This window comes from Ctenopharyngodon idella, chromosome 6 (genome assembly GCF_019924925.1).
Source record: "Ctenopharyngodon idella isolate HZGC_01 chromosome 6, HZGC01, whole genome shotgun sequence".
NCBI classification, from domain to species: Eukaryota; Metazoa; Chordata; class Actinopteri; order Cypriniformes; family Xenocyprididae; genus Ctenopharyngodon; species Ctenopharyngodon idella.
In genome coordinates, this window is record NC_067225.1 from 27,095,216 (window position 1) to 27,111,623 (window position 16,408).

At 37.1% G+C, this 16,408-nt stretch overlaps 1 protein-coding gene across 15 annotated transcripts in view; it reads left to right on the forward strand.

Moving 5' to 3' along the window:
- The window catches only part of chl1b (cell adhesion molecule L1-like b), a 100,534-nt gene that overhangs the window by 41,150 nt on the left and 42,976 nt on the right, over positions 1-16,408 (forward strand). For 4 of the 15 annotated variants that reach the window (XM_051896629.1, XM_051896636.1, XM_051896632.1 and 1 more), the window contains exon 1: positions 3,043-3,303. The exons of 1 other annotated variant lie outside the window; for it this stretch is intronic. The gene's annotated coding sequence lies outside the window, so the exon portion shown is untranslated. Of the gene's footprint in view, positions 1-3,039; positions 3,304-6,286; positions 6,390-16,408 lie in introns of those variants that run through there. 10 more of the 15 variants (XM_051896642.1, XM_051896643.1, XM_051896631.1 and 7 more) reach the window with 8 other exon arrangements.

Consider the following 16,408-nt stretch of genomic DNA (forward strand, 5'->3'; position numbering starts at 1 on the left):
ACTGGCAGCTTGCCCTCCCGTTCGCTCTCTTTACTCCCTCCCGCCACTCTATTGCTTTCAGGAGGAAGCATTCCTATGAAGTTCATCAGCCCTCTTTCTGTTTGTGTGGCCATAATGCCAGCTTCATCCTTCGAGCACTTAAAAAAGGACGTGCTGGGGACTGGAAGGGCCCCGTCAGTTCAGCATCGGCACAGTGGCGCTTTGAGTGTTCTCTCTGTCTGGCAATCTGCTCACGCTATCAAACAACTCTCTCTTCCTGCCAAAACCTGCCTCTGTCCCTCCTTCAACCAGTAAAGGAAGCATTTAAAGGGTCTTGTTCACATTACCGCCCAAGTTCAGATGAATGGCCTCTTTGCAGAACAGCTTAGTATCAATAATAGATGTTATATTTGTTCGCTGTGCTTGTTAAGACAAACATTACTGTTAATGCGCATACTTAGTATTTAACTCATCCCTATTTATGCTATTATTGATTAAGTGATTACTTTGATGATTGATCAACCACCTGCCAGCCACACAAAACATCCTAGCAACCACTTAGTAATGCCCTAGCAACTACTCACCATGGCAACCCCTTAGCAACATTCGAAAACTACTCAGTTTAGCAATAGAATGCAACATGCAACTTTTCAGTGGCCTTGGTTCCGAAAGTATTTTTTCCATTGGGATTTTAAAACAGTTTTGTTAAAGAGTTATAAGTCATGAACCAAACCAACCAGCTATCCCAACATTGCAAACCTTTGATTTAAACCAAAAACATTTTTGAAAATTGGACAAAGGTCCTTTAACAGCTAAAGGGATAGCTCACCCAAAAATGAAAATTCAAATAATGATTTTTATCATTAAAAATCATTTTCCCTATGGAAAAAATGCATAGGATTTTTTTACTTCCGGAACCCTATGAAATAAATCTTTCCTCAGTTATTCAATTAACATTCCAAGTATGTTAAACAGGAAAGGGGAAAATGGTTCTGGCTTAACGAAAGCACACTTAAGTGATGAACTGTCCTGATTGGAAGTAGATCAAAACATCTGTCAGACACCGAGCTAGAATTTTACATAGAATAATATGTTAAAGTCCGTCATGCATTTCAGGCAATCTCAAGCCCTGTAATGGGTAGGAGTCACCGATAATGAAATTAATGGTAGCAAACACATGAACAAATCCATTTTAATTGAATTTTAATTAGGAGTGTTTATGGCTCCTGTACGTTTAATGATGTTTCCTGTAATTGATGGCACATTGTATGATCTCACCTCACACGGAAAGCACTTGACACATGAAGAGCATCATTTCCTGGAAACCTGAAAGACTAATTATTCCTTTACCTATATGGGAGCTCTTCCATTTGACAGATGTCAGCGGCACCTACATCAGCATATTTGAGGCAAACATGTCAACCCTTCCCGATTTCAAACTCTCCCCACACCCATTCACCCATTTCCACATCATACATCACGGCGAGCCCATTCCATCCTCAGCACTGTGGGAGAGGGGTGGGGCTTTTGTGTTTAGAGTGTGTGACAATGTCCTGCCCTGTGCTATTTGCTCTGTCGGCAAATCACATGGTCCCCAGGGGTCTAGTCCTATTTGTGAGGTACGGATGAACTGTTGCTGTCAATCAGGTGGATTTAAGTCAGAGGTTATCAACATTTTTTGGTCCATGGTGACGATTTTTTTTTTTTTTTTTTTTTTTTTTTTTTTAGAAATCTTGTTCCTCACCAATGTAATAGAATTAAGCAATATATTTTAGAATCTCAAAGTCTGCAATTGATATTATTAAGAATATAAATAATTTTTGCTATTTAATTGCTATTGTTCAAAATTGATTTTTCAGTTTCATTTCAGTTATTCAATCAATTTTAATTTGTATTTGTTATAGTGGAAAGTGCACATCTGAATCATGTTGTAGCTTATATGTCACAAAATACTTTAATACATATTACATATACATATTTTGTTTAACCTACAGCTAAAATTATGTTAGAAAAATATACATTTGTATAAATATACACGGTGTATATAAATCTTCTGCGATCCTATGCATATCTGGCGAAGCATGTTTATCAGAATGTTGAGAACCTCTGATTTAAAAGGATAGTTCACCCAAAAATGAAAATTCTGTCATTATTTGCTCACCTTCATGTCAATCCCAAGACAAAATAAGATATTTTAAAAAACACTAGGGTCAAAACAACATCGGACTCCATTGACTTCATTGTATGCAGTGAACTAACAATTGGGTGAAACATTTGGATTTCTTGGATTTCATTCAAAAAATGTAGCTAAAAATGACTATATTGTTTTTCTCAGATTTAAGCACAGTTCTCTGAAATGATGTGTATTGGAGTTTTTGATAGCGCAAGCATCACTATTGCTGTTGTTCATGTTTAGGGTTAGGGATTTGAAAATATATATATTTTCGAAGAGATTTTCTTTTTATTTACCCTGGTGGACGATAAAATGACTGAAAAAACCCATAGACTTACACTGAAGCAGCGACCTTACCCATATATGTACACCACCACAGCAAATAGTCTTGTGTGGGCTCTTTTGAACGCCCAGTACAACCTAGTTGCACGCTAGCAACCACATAGCAACACACTAAAAACCACTTTGAACACCATAGCAACGCCCTTGCAATCACCCAGAACATCTTACACCGGCTAGTACTGCTCACATTGTCTTCAGAAAATGTAAAAACATTGTTATAAATGGCTAAACTAATGCTTTTCTCAGAAATGGTCTTTATATGTTTGTCTGAAAGATGTATGTTGCAGTTTTTACTTTATAATATGAAATAATACTATACTAAGCTCCAAATTAACCCTATTTAACCATAGTGGCAGTGTTACAAAAGGCAAAACATGGATCTTGACATCTATGGCATAAACAAGACTCTCCATGCCTTAGTGCTTTAAATGCAAATTCCTCAATCCAGAATTCCTTCACTTCCATTCATGCTCTCTCATCCTCTTTCTCTCTCTCTGTATCTCTCCTTCTTTGTCCACTCCATGTGAAAAGCGCTCGGATCTGGCTTTGTGGGAGTGATTGTCACTCGTTTAATGAGCTTCTTTGCCAGACGAGAGGCTTTGGCAACATATGTCCCCCCAGTGCCTCTCTCGCGCCGCACCGCTCAATGCGCTAGTGGTGGGGCTCTCTCCCGCGTCAGCTGTGGTAGACGTTTCTCTGGATTTCCTCGGCACTCTCTGTTTTTCACGCCTGTGGGATTAGACTGAGCAGAAGAGGAAGGGTTTGACTGTCTTTCTGAGGACGAGCGGACAAGAATGAAACAGATTCCTGTGAGTATTTAGGCTTCTGTTTGATGGGTTCGTCTGAGCTTGATATGAAAGCAACCCGGTAGAGGGAATTACTACTGCAACTACTGTAGTGGTGTGTGCTGTGACCTCCGCACGTGTGTGACAGAAAGCCTTTGGGGGAACAGTGAAGCAGTCTGTGATATGCAAAATCAGTTTCTTTTTATCTAATATAGGATTTAATATTAAGTGCTACCTTTTTTATTTTTACTTTTTTGCATGTTTCTTGTGAGTAATGTCCATGTCAGATGGATTGTAATTTTTAATTATCACTCATGTTAATGTTTTTGCTTATTAACTCCCATGTTCTGTTCTGTTGCCATTTGGGGGAAAATATACTTTACAATGAAATAGGTTGCTAATTTTAATACCTTTTCTTAATCTTATGAGAACTGATTAAAAACAAAATTTTAACTTGATAACTGTCTTCAAACATCTTATGTTTGTGGTCTTAGAGAGACCATGTTCTGTATATAAATAATTAAATAAATGTAATGTAATGAATTTTCAGATGCTTCTGCAAGATAAACTCATAATTTCTCCAATAAAACCTCCAATAGAAACAATGGGTAAGATTTTAGAATAAATATACAGTAATAAAGTACTTACAAATCATTTGCAAACTGTTAGTTTATAGTTAATTCATAGTTAATATATTGTAGTCTCTACATTGTTAATATATTAATAGACTATATACAAATAATGAGTTCTTCATTCATTGTCACTGTAATTAACCAAATTATTATTGTTTAAATAGCTCATATGTAAAGAGTTAGATAATGTTTTTGTTATTAACTTATTAACTGTAAATAGTTCTCACTTTAGATTAGGTCAAGGAACCAACCTTTATTAGACACTAATTGCATTAGTATTAAGTGTTCCTTAATATATATATATATATATATATATATATATATATATATATTTTTTTTTTTTTTTTTTTTTTTTTTTCATTTTCCGTGACCTAATCCTAATAACCAGTTAATAATTCCTTTATTACGAGCTAATTAAACTATAATAATTGTGTTAATTACAGTGACAATGAATAAAGAACTCTTTTTGTATGTAGAACAATATAGAGACTACAATATTAACTATGAACTATAAACTAATTGTTTGTTAATGATTTGTAAGTACTTTATTACTGTATACTGTATAATGCAAAGTATTACCAAACAAGGTTACATTTCTGAAAATCTATGTCAACTTTGTGGTATACAACAGAGGGTTAAAGCTTCAAAAATATCTCCATGTCAGGTTTCAGTTAGGTCAGAGAATTTTCATATTTCAAGAATTTGAGGGGAAAACAAGTGGTTAAGTTCTAAATTCATACTTTTAACAAATAATTATGATTATTATTTGTACACATACATTCTTAGCTTCTTTGAGACAAGTCAATCTCAATAGAACATAAGGGAACTTTTTTTTTAAATCTTTTTTCATGATGTTGGTTATTTAGTATGAGAGAGGATGCTGAAATGGTTTATTTGCTCTGTAATCAATTGGATAATTTTCCTATGGATCTTTATAAGCTCCTCCATGAGGTTCCATGAGGTATCCAGTAAGCAACTTTTTTTATTTTGCAGGTTTTTTTGTCTGAATAGAAGTATCTCTGAATAGTTTGAAACTGCTTTGGAAATATCCCTCTACAACTTTGTGTCATGTTTTGTTTCATAACATATTGATAAAAAGCCTAGTGGTTTATCTGAGCATTGAAATAATGACAAAATCCAGAATGTTTCGATGCTTCCGACAGAACTGTCAAATAGCTTATTTTAAACAAGATTATCCAGATGTTAAGGAACAAGTTGTAACATGTTCTAAATTAGTAGCTCATATGAATCACTTTCTATACACCACAAAAGTCAGTGGACACAGGTGTGCCATTGTTTGGAAGATATACAGAGGGGAATTAGTGCAGTATTTACTCTATGACAAACACAGGATATTTCTTTGCCTTAGGAATAAAATATTCTGCCTACTAGAGGAAAAAGTAAATTAGCTTTAGATTTGTCAGGGGAAGGAGATAATCTTGGGCACAAGTTCCATTTATCTTGTCTGGCTACAGCCAAGTCTCATCCTGGGTGATTGCCAACATCCGTCAGATCTGAATGAACGTAGCCAGGGCTCTTGCTGTGTCAGTTCCCACAAAATAACACTCCTGTCCCCCTGGTGTGCCTGTTTCCAATCCCCTCTACTTCAGGCCACTCAACACGAATAACAGCCTAATATGATCGCTGTCCAGGGCACGCAGAATTCCACTCATCTCAAAGACTTCAAAGAAAGAGGGTAATGAAAAAAAATATTATAAAAGCCGAGACACAAAAGGGAATTTCTCACTCAGCCAGGTCTTTCTCACATGTACTTGAAATGGCACATGTAGGGACATTTTTACACACTCTTTCTCTCCGTCCCTCCCCCTCCTCCCTACTTGACAGCACATCTGTGATTGCAGAGCTTTTGAACGATCTCTTTCATTCTTCACAGCCGTCTACTGTGACCTTAGCTGTACGGACAATTTGTTCCTTTCGCGCTCTCAGATCGGGCTTGCCCAAAACACATCTCTAGAACATTGCGTTCTGGTCATTAACTTATTTTTAAGTAGCTGAAATTGTGAAATATTGACAAGCAATGCAAGGCATCTGCTGCATTTTAGGGTACTTGAACTATACAGCTTTTGTTGTGGACCCGATACGTCACAGTTCAGTTTGTTTGGTTGGTAGAAATGCAATCTGGCCTAATTTGCGGGAGTGAATCGCTATTGAGTATAATGCATTTGTCATTACAGCTTGTTTCTATTGAAATTGCCTTTAGCGTGCAACATGCTTTGCTTCTTTTTCACCCATTTTACAGCAATCTGTATGTTTTGGTTTGGTTGTAAAACCAAAGAGGCAAAAACATGAATAAAACAGTGAAGCTGGTACCTCCTCCTGATTCATTACTTATTTACAGCTGTAAACAGTTGCCGGTGGGACTTGAGTTGATGACGTAAATGACTCGAAAGTCAAATACTACAGTGTGAACAGAGACTGTGGGGGCAGAGGGAGGGAAACTGATCCAGGAGAGTAGTGGTGAGGACTTTTATTCATCCAAGTAACTCTTTTGAATCTGTTAATTGAAATATTTGTTCATTATTTCTACAGCTTAAACCATTATGCCAGTAGGTTGCGACAAGTGGCTGTCTTTTGTGTGTTATCAGTGAGTCAATGAATCATTTACTTGTTAAAATTAATGAATCAACCAAAACAAACCATATAGATTTTATAAATATTTCAATAAAGTTTCAATAATGTAATGTGCTTAGGCCATTTTAATCGTGTTTATCATTCAAGTCAGCGTTTGGTGTAAAAATGCACCTTCAAAATTGACTCACATGCTGACTTGAATGAACAACGCCCTGCAGATCCTTCATTCAGTTCATTCATGAACACGGTAATTCAGTTCATTCACAAATGAGATTCAGTTACTTTTGTTTAGTGTTCGTTCGGTTGGGCCAACCAATGAAATTATCCTTCATAACCCACATTTGAACTCTGTTTGCTCATGCTATAATCTTTAAAGACAGGGAAACAGTCACACATTTCAAAAGAGTCATTTGTTCAAAAGATTTGTTTAAAAACACTGATTCGTTCAGATCCAGTAGACATCAACTTATTAGAAACAGCATTAATTGTACAGATACACATTCTATAGGCCATTAATTCTGAAAAGCAGGCATGAGTTATAGGCCATTTTGTTTTCATCTCTCATCTGTCCCTTGGTTTCTCACCTGGTGTGTATTTTCGCATGACAAGAACATTTATGAGAGGAAGTGAGACATTTTCCACTAGGGAACCCACTCCATAAAATCCAAGAAAAGCATGTAACAGGTTGATGATCAGGAACTGGTCTGGGTTAGATGGCACTTTTAAAATAAATTGCGCTGTTGACCAGGGACACGTTAATCTCTGTCAGAGCAGTTCACGGGGGTCACAAGGTCATTTGCCATCTCTCCAATGGGGACTTAAGGTTAGGAGCTCTTTTCATTGATTATAGTTCTCTCGCTCTCTTTTCTCATCTTTTTTCACTGTTTCATAATCCATCTGTACGTCTCAGTCAATTCTCCTGCACGTCATTCTACGTTTTGCTCATCCACTCTCCCACTCCATCAAAAAACAATCTCTCCACTTCTCCGTGCAGCAAGTTCATGATCCACGCCCACACCATCCCTCGCCCCCATCCATCTACATTCAGTCTCCTTCATTCACTCCTACATTCCTCTCCCATCCCCTGTCAACGACAGAGACGGTTTATGACTTCTGCTTCCCACTATCTTATTCCATAGCTGTCTTCCACCTGCCCACATCTTTTCTATTCTTGCCCAAATGCTTGCTTTCTCCCTCTAAGCGCAAAGCATCCCTACATTCCTTGCTTGTCCCCCTGTCCCATCCCATTCCTGCCTCGATGCTTTGTTCAGGCTGCTGTATTATTGATGGGCTGGTAATTGAACCATTCAGTTTCTGGCATGCATGTTAAAACAGATGAAGCGCAGTCAAATCTCAGTTAACCGTAGTTATTATTTAATATCGCTTCAACTTCTTAATCTCGTTTAGTTGTCTCTGCTTTGCCTGAACTGAAGTTTTAATTATGTATATGTTGTGTAGCTGATGGCTGTTGAGGGTGTTATTTATACATTATTTATGCTGATTTTAACAGTTTTGCTTTTGCGGCATGCTAGCATTGTGACTTGTAGTAACCATCATAAAGGGCTTGAACAGTTAAGTTCTCAATTTCTGATGGTTTAAAGCAGTGGTTCCCAAACTGGGGTACACATACCCCTGGGGGTACGTGAAGTGACAAAAAGGGGGGTACGCGAACAAAATGCTGAGTAGTTAATTTAGTTCTACCCTACCTTAAAATAATATTAAAACCGAGCATGTATTTCTAACCTGCAAAATGCCGTAAATCCATTACATTTAATCAAATTACCTCATCTTTTGCAGTCAAAAATGACTGTTTCCACAGCAGCAGCATGCATAAGATAGATTGCAGAATCTGCTGCCTTAAATCGCGCTAAATTACTGCCGTTCTCGACAATGCACCTTTGTAAAAGTGGGGATTTAGCACCTACTCGCATGAAGAACAACACAGATAGTGGATTGATATCGATTTAAGACTCAAACTTTCTTCGATACAAAAACATACCTTGTGTGAGTTCTTGTATTTAATGTTGATAACGAGCAAGAATGCAACTGTTCCCAAATGCAAACTGCAAACATGACTTTATTATACAACTGGTCAAAAAACAAAACGTTCATTTTAAACACGGTACTCTCAGTATCTATTTTGCAATGAAATAATAGTTCTAACGAAAACCACAGCAGAACTACAACACACGTCGATAATTTGCGAACACTTCTGCGGCTTTGAACGAATCGTGAGAGTCAATGATTCATGGTTACTGAATGAATGACTCGATGACTCATGCATAAAAATAGTGACTTGCTGCCACCTACTGACGGTTTTAGTTTAATATTTAAAAGTATCACTTTGTTTTACCATCATTGCATATTTCTCTATTGAACATTTTTATTTAAAACATTATTTATTTTATAAAGTTATTCATAAAGGTAAAAATATGCACTGGAAAATCAATTTAGGGGGCAAATATTGTCCCTTAATGGTAAAGGTGTGACTGCAGTCTAAGTGGAAGAGAGGTGGTATGCAGAAGGATGGTAATCCCTTCAGGGGGTACTCCACTCTAAAAAGTTTGGGAATCACTGATTTAAAGGATTAGTTCACTTTGGAATTAAAATTTCCTTATAATTTACTCAACCCCATGTCATCCAAGATGTTTATGTCTTTCTTTCTTCAGTTGAAAAGAAATTAAGGTTTTTGAGGAAAACATTTCAGGATTTTTCTCCATATAGTGGACTTCAGCGGTTACCAACAGTTTCAATGCAGCTTCAAAGGGCTCTACACGATCCCAGCCGAGGAATAAGGGTCTTATCTAGCGAAATGATCGTCCATTTTCAAAAAAATAAATAAAAATTATATACTTTTTAACATCATCTCATCTTGCACTAACTCTGCAATGCAGCACACATTATGTAATCACGTTGGAAAGGTCACGTGTGACATAGGTGGAAGTACCACGGTAGGACGAAAAACTCCATCCCATTTTCTCCTCCAACTTTAAAATCAACATCGTTGTTTTACCTTTTTTTTTTTTTTGTAAGGGCCATTTGACCTAGTCTTTGCACATTCGCTTTGTAAACACTTGCGCAGTACTTACGCCTACGTCATGCTTGACCTTTCCAATGTGATTACGTAATGTGTGGCGCGTCGCAGAGCTAGTGCAAGACGAGCGTTTGTGGTTAATATATATATATATATATATATATATATTTTTTTTTTTTTTTTTTTTTTTTTGAAAATGACCCATCGTTTCACCAGATAAGACCCTTATTCCTCATCTGGGATTGTGTAGAGCCCTTTGAAGCTGCACTGAAACTGCAATTTGGACCTTCAACTCGCCCTTGCAGGTCACTATATGGAGAAAAATCCTGGATTGTTTTCCTCAAAAACCTTAATTTATTTTTTTGACTGAAGAAAGAATGACATAAACATCTTGTATGACACGGGGGGTGAGTAAATTATCAGGAAATTAATGCATATTTGTATTGTAGAATGATAAAGATAGATGGGTGCTCATAAAAAAAAAAAAGAAAAGAAAAATCACGAATGACATATCTTAAATATCTTTGTTTCTGTGTTTCTTTGAGATTAATGAGATTAAATGGTGAGAAAATGAGATTTTTTTTGCCTTAGTTCGCTGCTTGGTTTTTATTATAAGAAAAAGACACCAATAATCTCTTATGTCATATATCTGAGAGATCTCAACAATGTCTTGAACTGTGCTCATCAAAGTCTGGAATAAAAAGTCAAATATTTATCATCACATTCTTCCAAGATTGATTTATCATATGAATAGTTATGTTTATTTTATTGCACTATACTCTTACAATATGTTAATAGAAATAGAAATCTTTTGTAGGTTGTAACATTATACATTTCTTTACTGTCACTTTTGATCAATTTCATGCTGAATAAAAGTTTAAATTTCCTTTTTTTTTTTTTTTTTCTTACTTCAAACTTTTGAATGGTAGTGTATCACGGTTTCCTCAAAAATATTAAGCAGCAAAAACTAATAATAAATGTTTCTGGATCATGTAACACTGAAGCAATGGTTGCTGAAAATCGCAGGAATAGTGTTTGTATATATTTAATGTGTGTATATGTAATATCCTGTTTCATATAATACGCTGTTGCTGCTGAAAAACATGTAGCCTAAATGTAACAACTATTTTCTTTTTTGTTCACACTGTAATCAAGCTAAACAAGAGATTAAAGTGACTAAATGGATGAAACACTCTAATTAGAGCACAAAATTAGGAGAATTTGCTAATTGCTCTTTAGTGCTAGTAATCTCACCAATTTCTCAACTGTGCGGAAGATATTACATCAGAATCGAGGTCTTATCCAAAGGTTTGAGAAGGATATACAGCCTTCAAGACTCTTCAGGCAGCAGAATATATTAATCCAGTTTGACAAGACAGGGATGGAGCTAATCCCATTAGTGGCCTGCACAGTGTGCACACTAAGTTTTTATACTAAAAGGCACTTAAATTCTGAGTGTGTACTGAGTAGCAGATATCCATCTATTTATTGACAATGCTGTAATATTGAGACCATCTTAAGTAGAATTACTGTAAACAGGCAGCTTTGCTAGCATTCACTCTTTTCTTGCTAGTTATTAAGAGCGCCAACATGTACTCTAAAGGGGATAGTTCCCCCAACAATGCAAGTTCTGTTATAATTTACTCACCTTCATGTCGTTTCAGACCTGTTTTCATTTTGGAACCGTGGAAGCTTGTTTTTGCCACTGAATAAAAAATAAAAAAGTAATTGCTTTTTTTCCTCGCAATTTGACTTTTTTTTCTCTCTCAGAATTGCGTGATATAGTCAGAATTGTGAGATATAAACTCACAATTCTGAGAAATAAAGTCAGATTTGCGAGATATAAACTCACCCTACATGTGAGCATTAGAAGTATTTCTGTTTGGTTATTTATTAAATACGGCCAGTAATAATCAGACAAATGGCGATGTTTTGGCAGTGACTGATCCTGTTGTGTACGGAATAGACGTGATTGTTTTTCCTCCAGGCTTGAACAGCAAAGCACTCACACCGTGCCTCCCTTCTACTGCCAGTTTGCTTCCTATTTTTCCACTGTCCTGATTTACACTTATCCGCCACGCTAAATGAGTCTTCACGGTGGGCGAGGCGAGTGCGAGAGGGGCAGGACGCCATCAGTCAATTGGGGAGAAAAGCTTCCTCTTGATTTCTCTCAGCCCAGTTTCTACCTTCTCCTCCTTCTCTGGCTCTTGCACTAGACCGCTTTGCCCAGGCAGTGCCAGGTCAGAGTTCACTCGGACCTTCCCACGCTGGGCAGCTTTTACCCCTTGCCAGTGTCATTAGACCGAGATGTAGGGATTAAGAACAGGCTGTAGTTGTTAAGAAAGTCCCACTTCAGTGTTTACAGGGTATTTCTTAGGTGGGCTGTATGGGGATGAGCTTTGTTAGTTTGAATGTTGCAGATTGAAATGTTTAGAGGAGCTGCCTTTGGTTGCTACGTTGTCTTCCTGACGCTTCCTTACAAATCCACTTACAAGTGGATGGAGTTGGTTGATCTGACCCATATTGATCTATTTGTATGGAAGGCTTATATTCCTATCAAAAGTGCTGTTTTTCCAATACTTTTTCCTGTGAGTTGCAGTGTAGCGTCTTTCATATGTAGTGTTGGAAAGTATGATTTATTTAAGTCCATCTATTTCCACTAAATTATTCTTACATACAGTATGTTGCAAAAGATCAGATTCATGAATTGTTTCATACTAAATGACTCACTCTCTCAAATATGTTGCTATGGAAAATATGGATTTATTCTAGTGAATCTGTTCATACCGAACAAGTCTCTCTCTCACACACACACACACACACACACACACACAGTGTGACTCTCTCTTTCTTACATATGTTGCCATGGGAAGACTACTAAAAACAAACTAAAAACGACTCTTTTCACACATTGCATTTGAAAGGCTGATTCATTCTAGTGAATTGGCTCATTATAAAGGATTGTCTCCCTCATATTTTGTAATGTAAAGTCACAAGATTCATTCTAGTGAAGTGTTTTAATCAAATGGTTCATGTACATGAACATATTAACAAAAGTCCAAGTACAAGTGCACCATTTCAGATCTTGTTTTATAGCAGAATATTAAATAAAAGTTAAATTCTGCTGTTCATTACTATGTTTTCATATTAAGCCCTGTTTCCACTGAAGTTACCCGGAACTATTTGTCCCAGGTACTTTTTTTCCCCCCAGACCTGTTGCTGTCTTCGTTTCCATAGCGGTTTAAAGTACCGTGAAGATTAGTCCGATGACGTAGGACTGTGAGTGACTTTTACTGAACACACCGCAACAGTTTATTTCAAAAATGGTGGTTGAAATAAAATACTACGTGGAGTCAACCAATCAAAATGCTGCGTGAACTCAACAAATCAGCATGTTCAGCGCTCAAGTCCCACCCCCGAAAGTTTCTGAACTTAAAGTACTACCTGAACAGGGACTTTCTGAGAGGGGGGAATTTTTACCCAGAACTTCATTTAGACCCTGGTGCCTGCGGTCGAAACACACTGAGTACCACCCCAAAGTCCCTAGCTCCTGGAATGGGAACGTGTCTTTAGTTGTGTAAATTAGGGTGTTTAAAAGGTTTTTACTTGTATTTAGGATAAATATATGTATTTAGGTTTGATGTTGTCATTCTAATTAAACCCCTCATTGCTTATGTGCCAGAAAAACTGACCTGATTAAGTTGTAATTTATATCATGAATTCATGATATGGGTACAAATAGTGTTGTCATGTTGGGCTGGTCAGGTTGCTGGGATATGAGAAAATACTTACTGCAAATACCCCACCTTTAAGTTGGGCTGAGAGAACTAGTGCAGTAGTGAAAATCCAGGACATGTTGTATTGGATCAAGGAGGTAAACATATGCCACCAGTAACATGCCAAACTGTCCAATAAATCACAATCCAATTAGCTTAACGCTTTACCTTTTGATTTTAATCTGCCTACTAAAGCTAGCCGCCATCTGTGGGAGCAGTCTCAGGGCAAACGGTAGAGCCTCAGGCATTGTCTTTGGGTCCAAGAAACACATCCAAGTCCGACAGACCGTAGCCACAAGCCTTTCATTATGACAGTCAATGGGTGTAGTAGTCCATCCTCAATAGTGACATCACAGAGGTCATCCCAGGGGTCACTATAACCAGCACTGAATCACAAAAGCTTCCTGGCAGAGTTAATACCATTATGAAGAAATGCAGGCATGTGGAGCAGAGTTCAAGCCCATCCGAAAACAAGAGCCCCCACTGAGGAATGAGGGGAATCGACTCATTCACACAGTGGTCAATTATTCAATTACTTCTCCGCTTACTGGTGTTTGACCTCTGTGTTTCCTATCGGATTTGTTAAGCAGAGGAGAAGATTAAGGGGAGGATGGGCTTCAGGGGTCTGGCTGAAAAAGGTGGTGATTGAAGCAGCTGGTGGGGTTAAAATGGAGGGGCAGTGAAGTGTGGCTATTGCTCGCGACTGGCCCTAAAAGCTGAAATAAAGAGAACATACAGCCCTGCACCAACCAAATCCCTCTTTTGACTTTAATTAGAGGCCTGAATAAATGACCTTATATGGTTACAAAGAGTCATCACTGGTTTTCTGTGAAAATTTATTTCCTGAAAGGGGTGGAAATGACTGATTAAGTTGTATTTTGTGAGCTTTGGGCCTCCCTTTTTATGTTTTCTCTCTCTATCTGCCTCCCTTCCTGATACTCTTTTGTTCTCAGAGTTAAGCACTGATCCATTTTATTGTGTGTTTAACTAATTAAAGTCAAAAAGGAAGTGAACTAATAAGCTCAGGGTCCAGCCTACATGAGAATAGCAATTGAGCATCAGTGAGACACTGTTGTAAAATTTGTATAGGTGTACAGCCATTTAGATGAAATTTCCTGTGTAAATGAAGTAGTCATTTAACAGACAATTTTATCCAAAGTGACTTTGGGGCCTCAAACTAACACAATCATGGGACAAAGTGCATCACATACAATACTTGAATGTTGAATATCGTGCACAGCTGACAGAAAATATTGTACAATATTAAATAAAAATATATAATGTATAAAAATAGTTAATTTCTATTAAGACACTGTATTTTATGTTTTATTTGTCAGTAGAAGACAATAATTTGTTTCATTTTTTTTTTTTTACTGTATTCATTTCTTTGTTTTGTTTACATTGTTTACACAATCTACAACTGGTATGCACATCATTTGTCATTCATCACACACATATTGCCCTGCATGGTCTTGAATACAAATGACACTGTATTTTACTTATTTTATCTGCCAATAGAATAAAATTAATTCATCTCAATTATTCTTTTTTTTTTTTTTTGTACATAATCTGCTACTGATAAGCCTATTATTCATCATTCATCACACATTCCCTGCACTGTGAGTGTATTTTTTAAAGTGCCCCTATTATACTATTTTAAGGTTCCTAATTTTGTTTTGGAGGTCTCCAACAATAGATTTACATGCACCCAAGGTCTAAAAACTCTTTAATTTTCTCATAATATACATTGCAGCATCACCTAATTTCTCAAAGAGTCTGAGTTCGAAGATTCAGTCTCTCTAAGCCCCTCCTTTCTGTGAACCTACTCTGCTCTGATTGGTCAAACGGCCCAGTCTGTTATGAATGGCCTACCGCTTACGACGCATGTCAGAAACGAAACACCCATTACCATATCTGAATTTCAGCTCCAGAGGCTTCCTCAGCATTTCCTCAACATAGTAATAAGAACAGTAATGATGCTGTTGTTTTTTTCCGTATTAATTCCAGCACAAGTGCTCATCCTTTGGAAGTATATGCAAAGTGGATTAATAGTGCTGAAAACAGCATCTTCTCAACATGTCGACAACAAGAAACAAACTCTTCCAGGCCTCAGCTACAACTACAGTGTTTGAGTGCTAGTCAAAGTAGATGTTGTTCGCAGGCAGCCAATGAAGACTATAGGCTGGCATAATGCAATTTTGCATAGGTATATAACAGAAAGTGAGACTGGAATTACTGACAACTCGTTTCTGCAGTTTAGAATCGATTCTTTCTTTTTAGGAGACAAAACATTTATTTGTTGTGAACTTTGATCTTTAAAACATGAAAGTTAATATTTGAAAAAGCACAACAGGGGCACTTGAATAAATAATATGGCAGCCAAATTTGGCTACTTTCAGCTACCAATAAGTTCAGCTCCATTTAACATATTTCATTTTTTTAAATCCATTTTCCAGAATCCCACATCATTTTTCTACCAAACTCAGTGTAGAGAAAGCTTGCAGATTATGTCTAACCCTAGTTTTAGGTGTTGTAGACCAACAGGCACCACAAACAACTGCAACTGGTCTCCGTAATTGAATTGCAGGTTTTAAAGTACAAGGCTGATTCCCAGTACGTCATAGAAGGTGACCTCCATTAGAGTTACTCCGATCAACTACAGCATTTTATTGCAGCACTGTTATGAATCTGAAGGGAAAATGGGCATGAACTCCATTTGTCTCTGGCCAGATGTCTTTCTGCCGCCAGATTCCAAAAGGTTAAAGCAACTACTGATCCCTTACCATACATGACATCACAAGAGACTGCACAAGAATGACTTTAATGGCAGAATACATGACATTTAACTCAAAGTTCATCCACTTTGTTATAACAAAGCGGTGTATTTCTAGATGCATATTAGGCACATCTGCAAGCTTTGTGATTTAACAGCCGTGTGGTTCTGCTCTCTCTACTGCATCCAGCTAATCAAAATCTGTCACTGTTACAGTGCCATGAATTCATAATTCAGAATAATTTCATGAACAGCTGCTGTGCATTACCATAACTGCAGGGGGGCTTCATTTATTTTATTTTTTTAAGGTTTCATTTTTCGT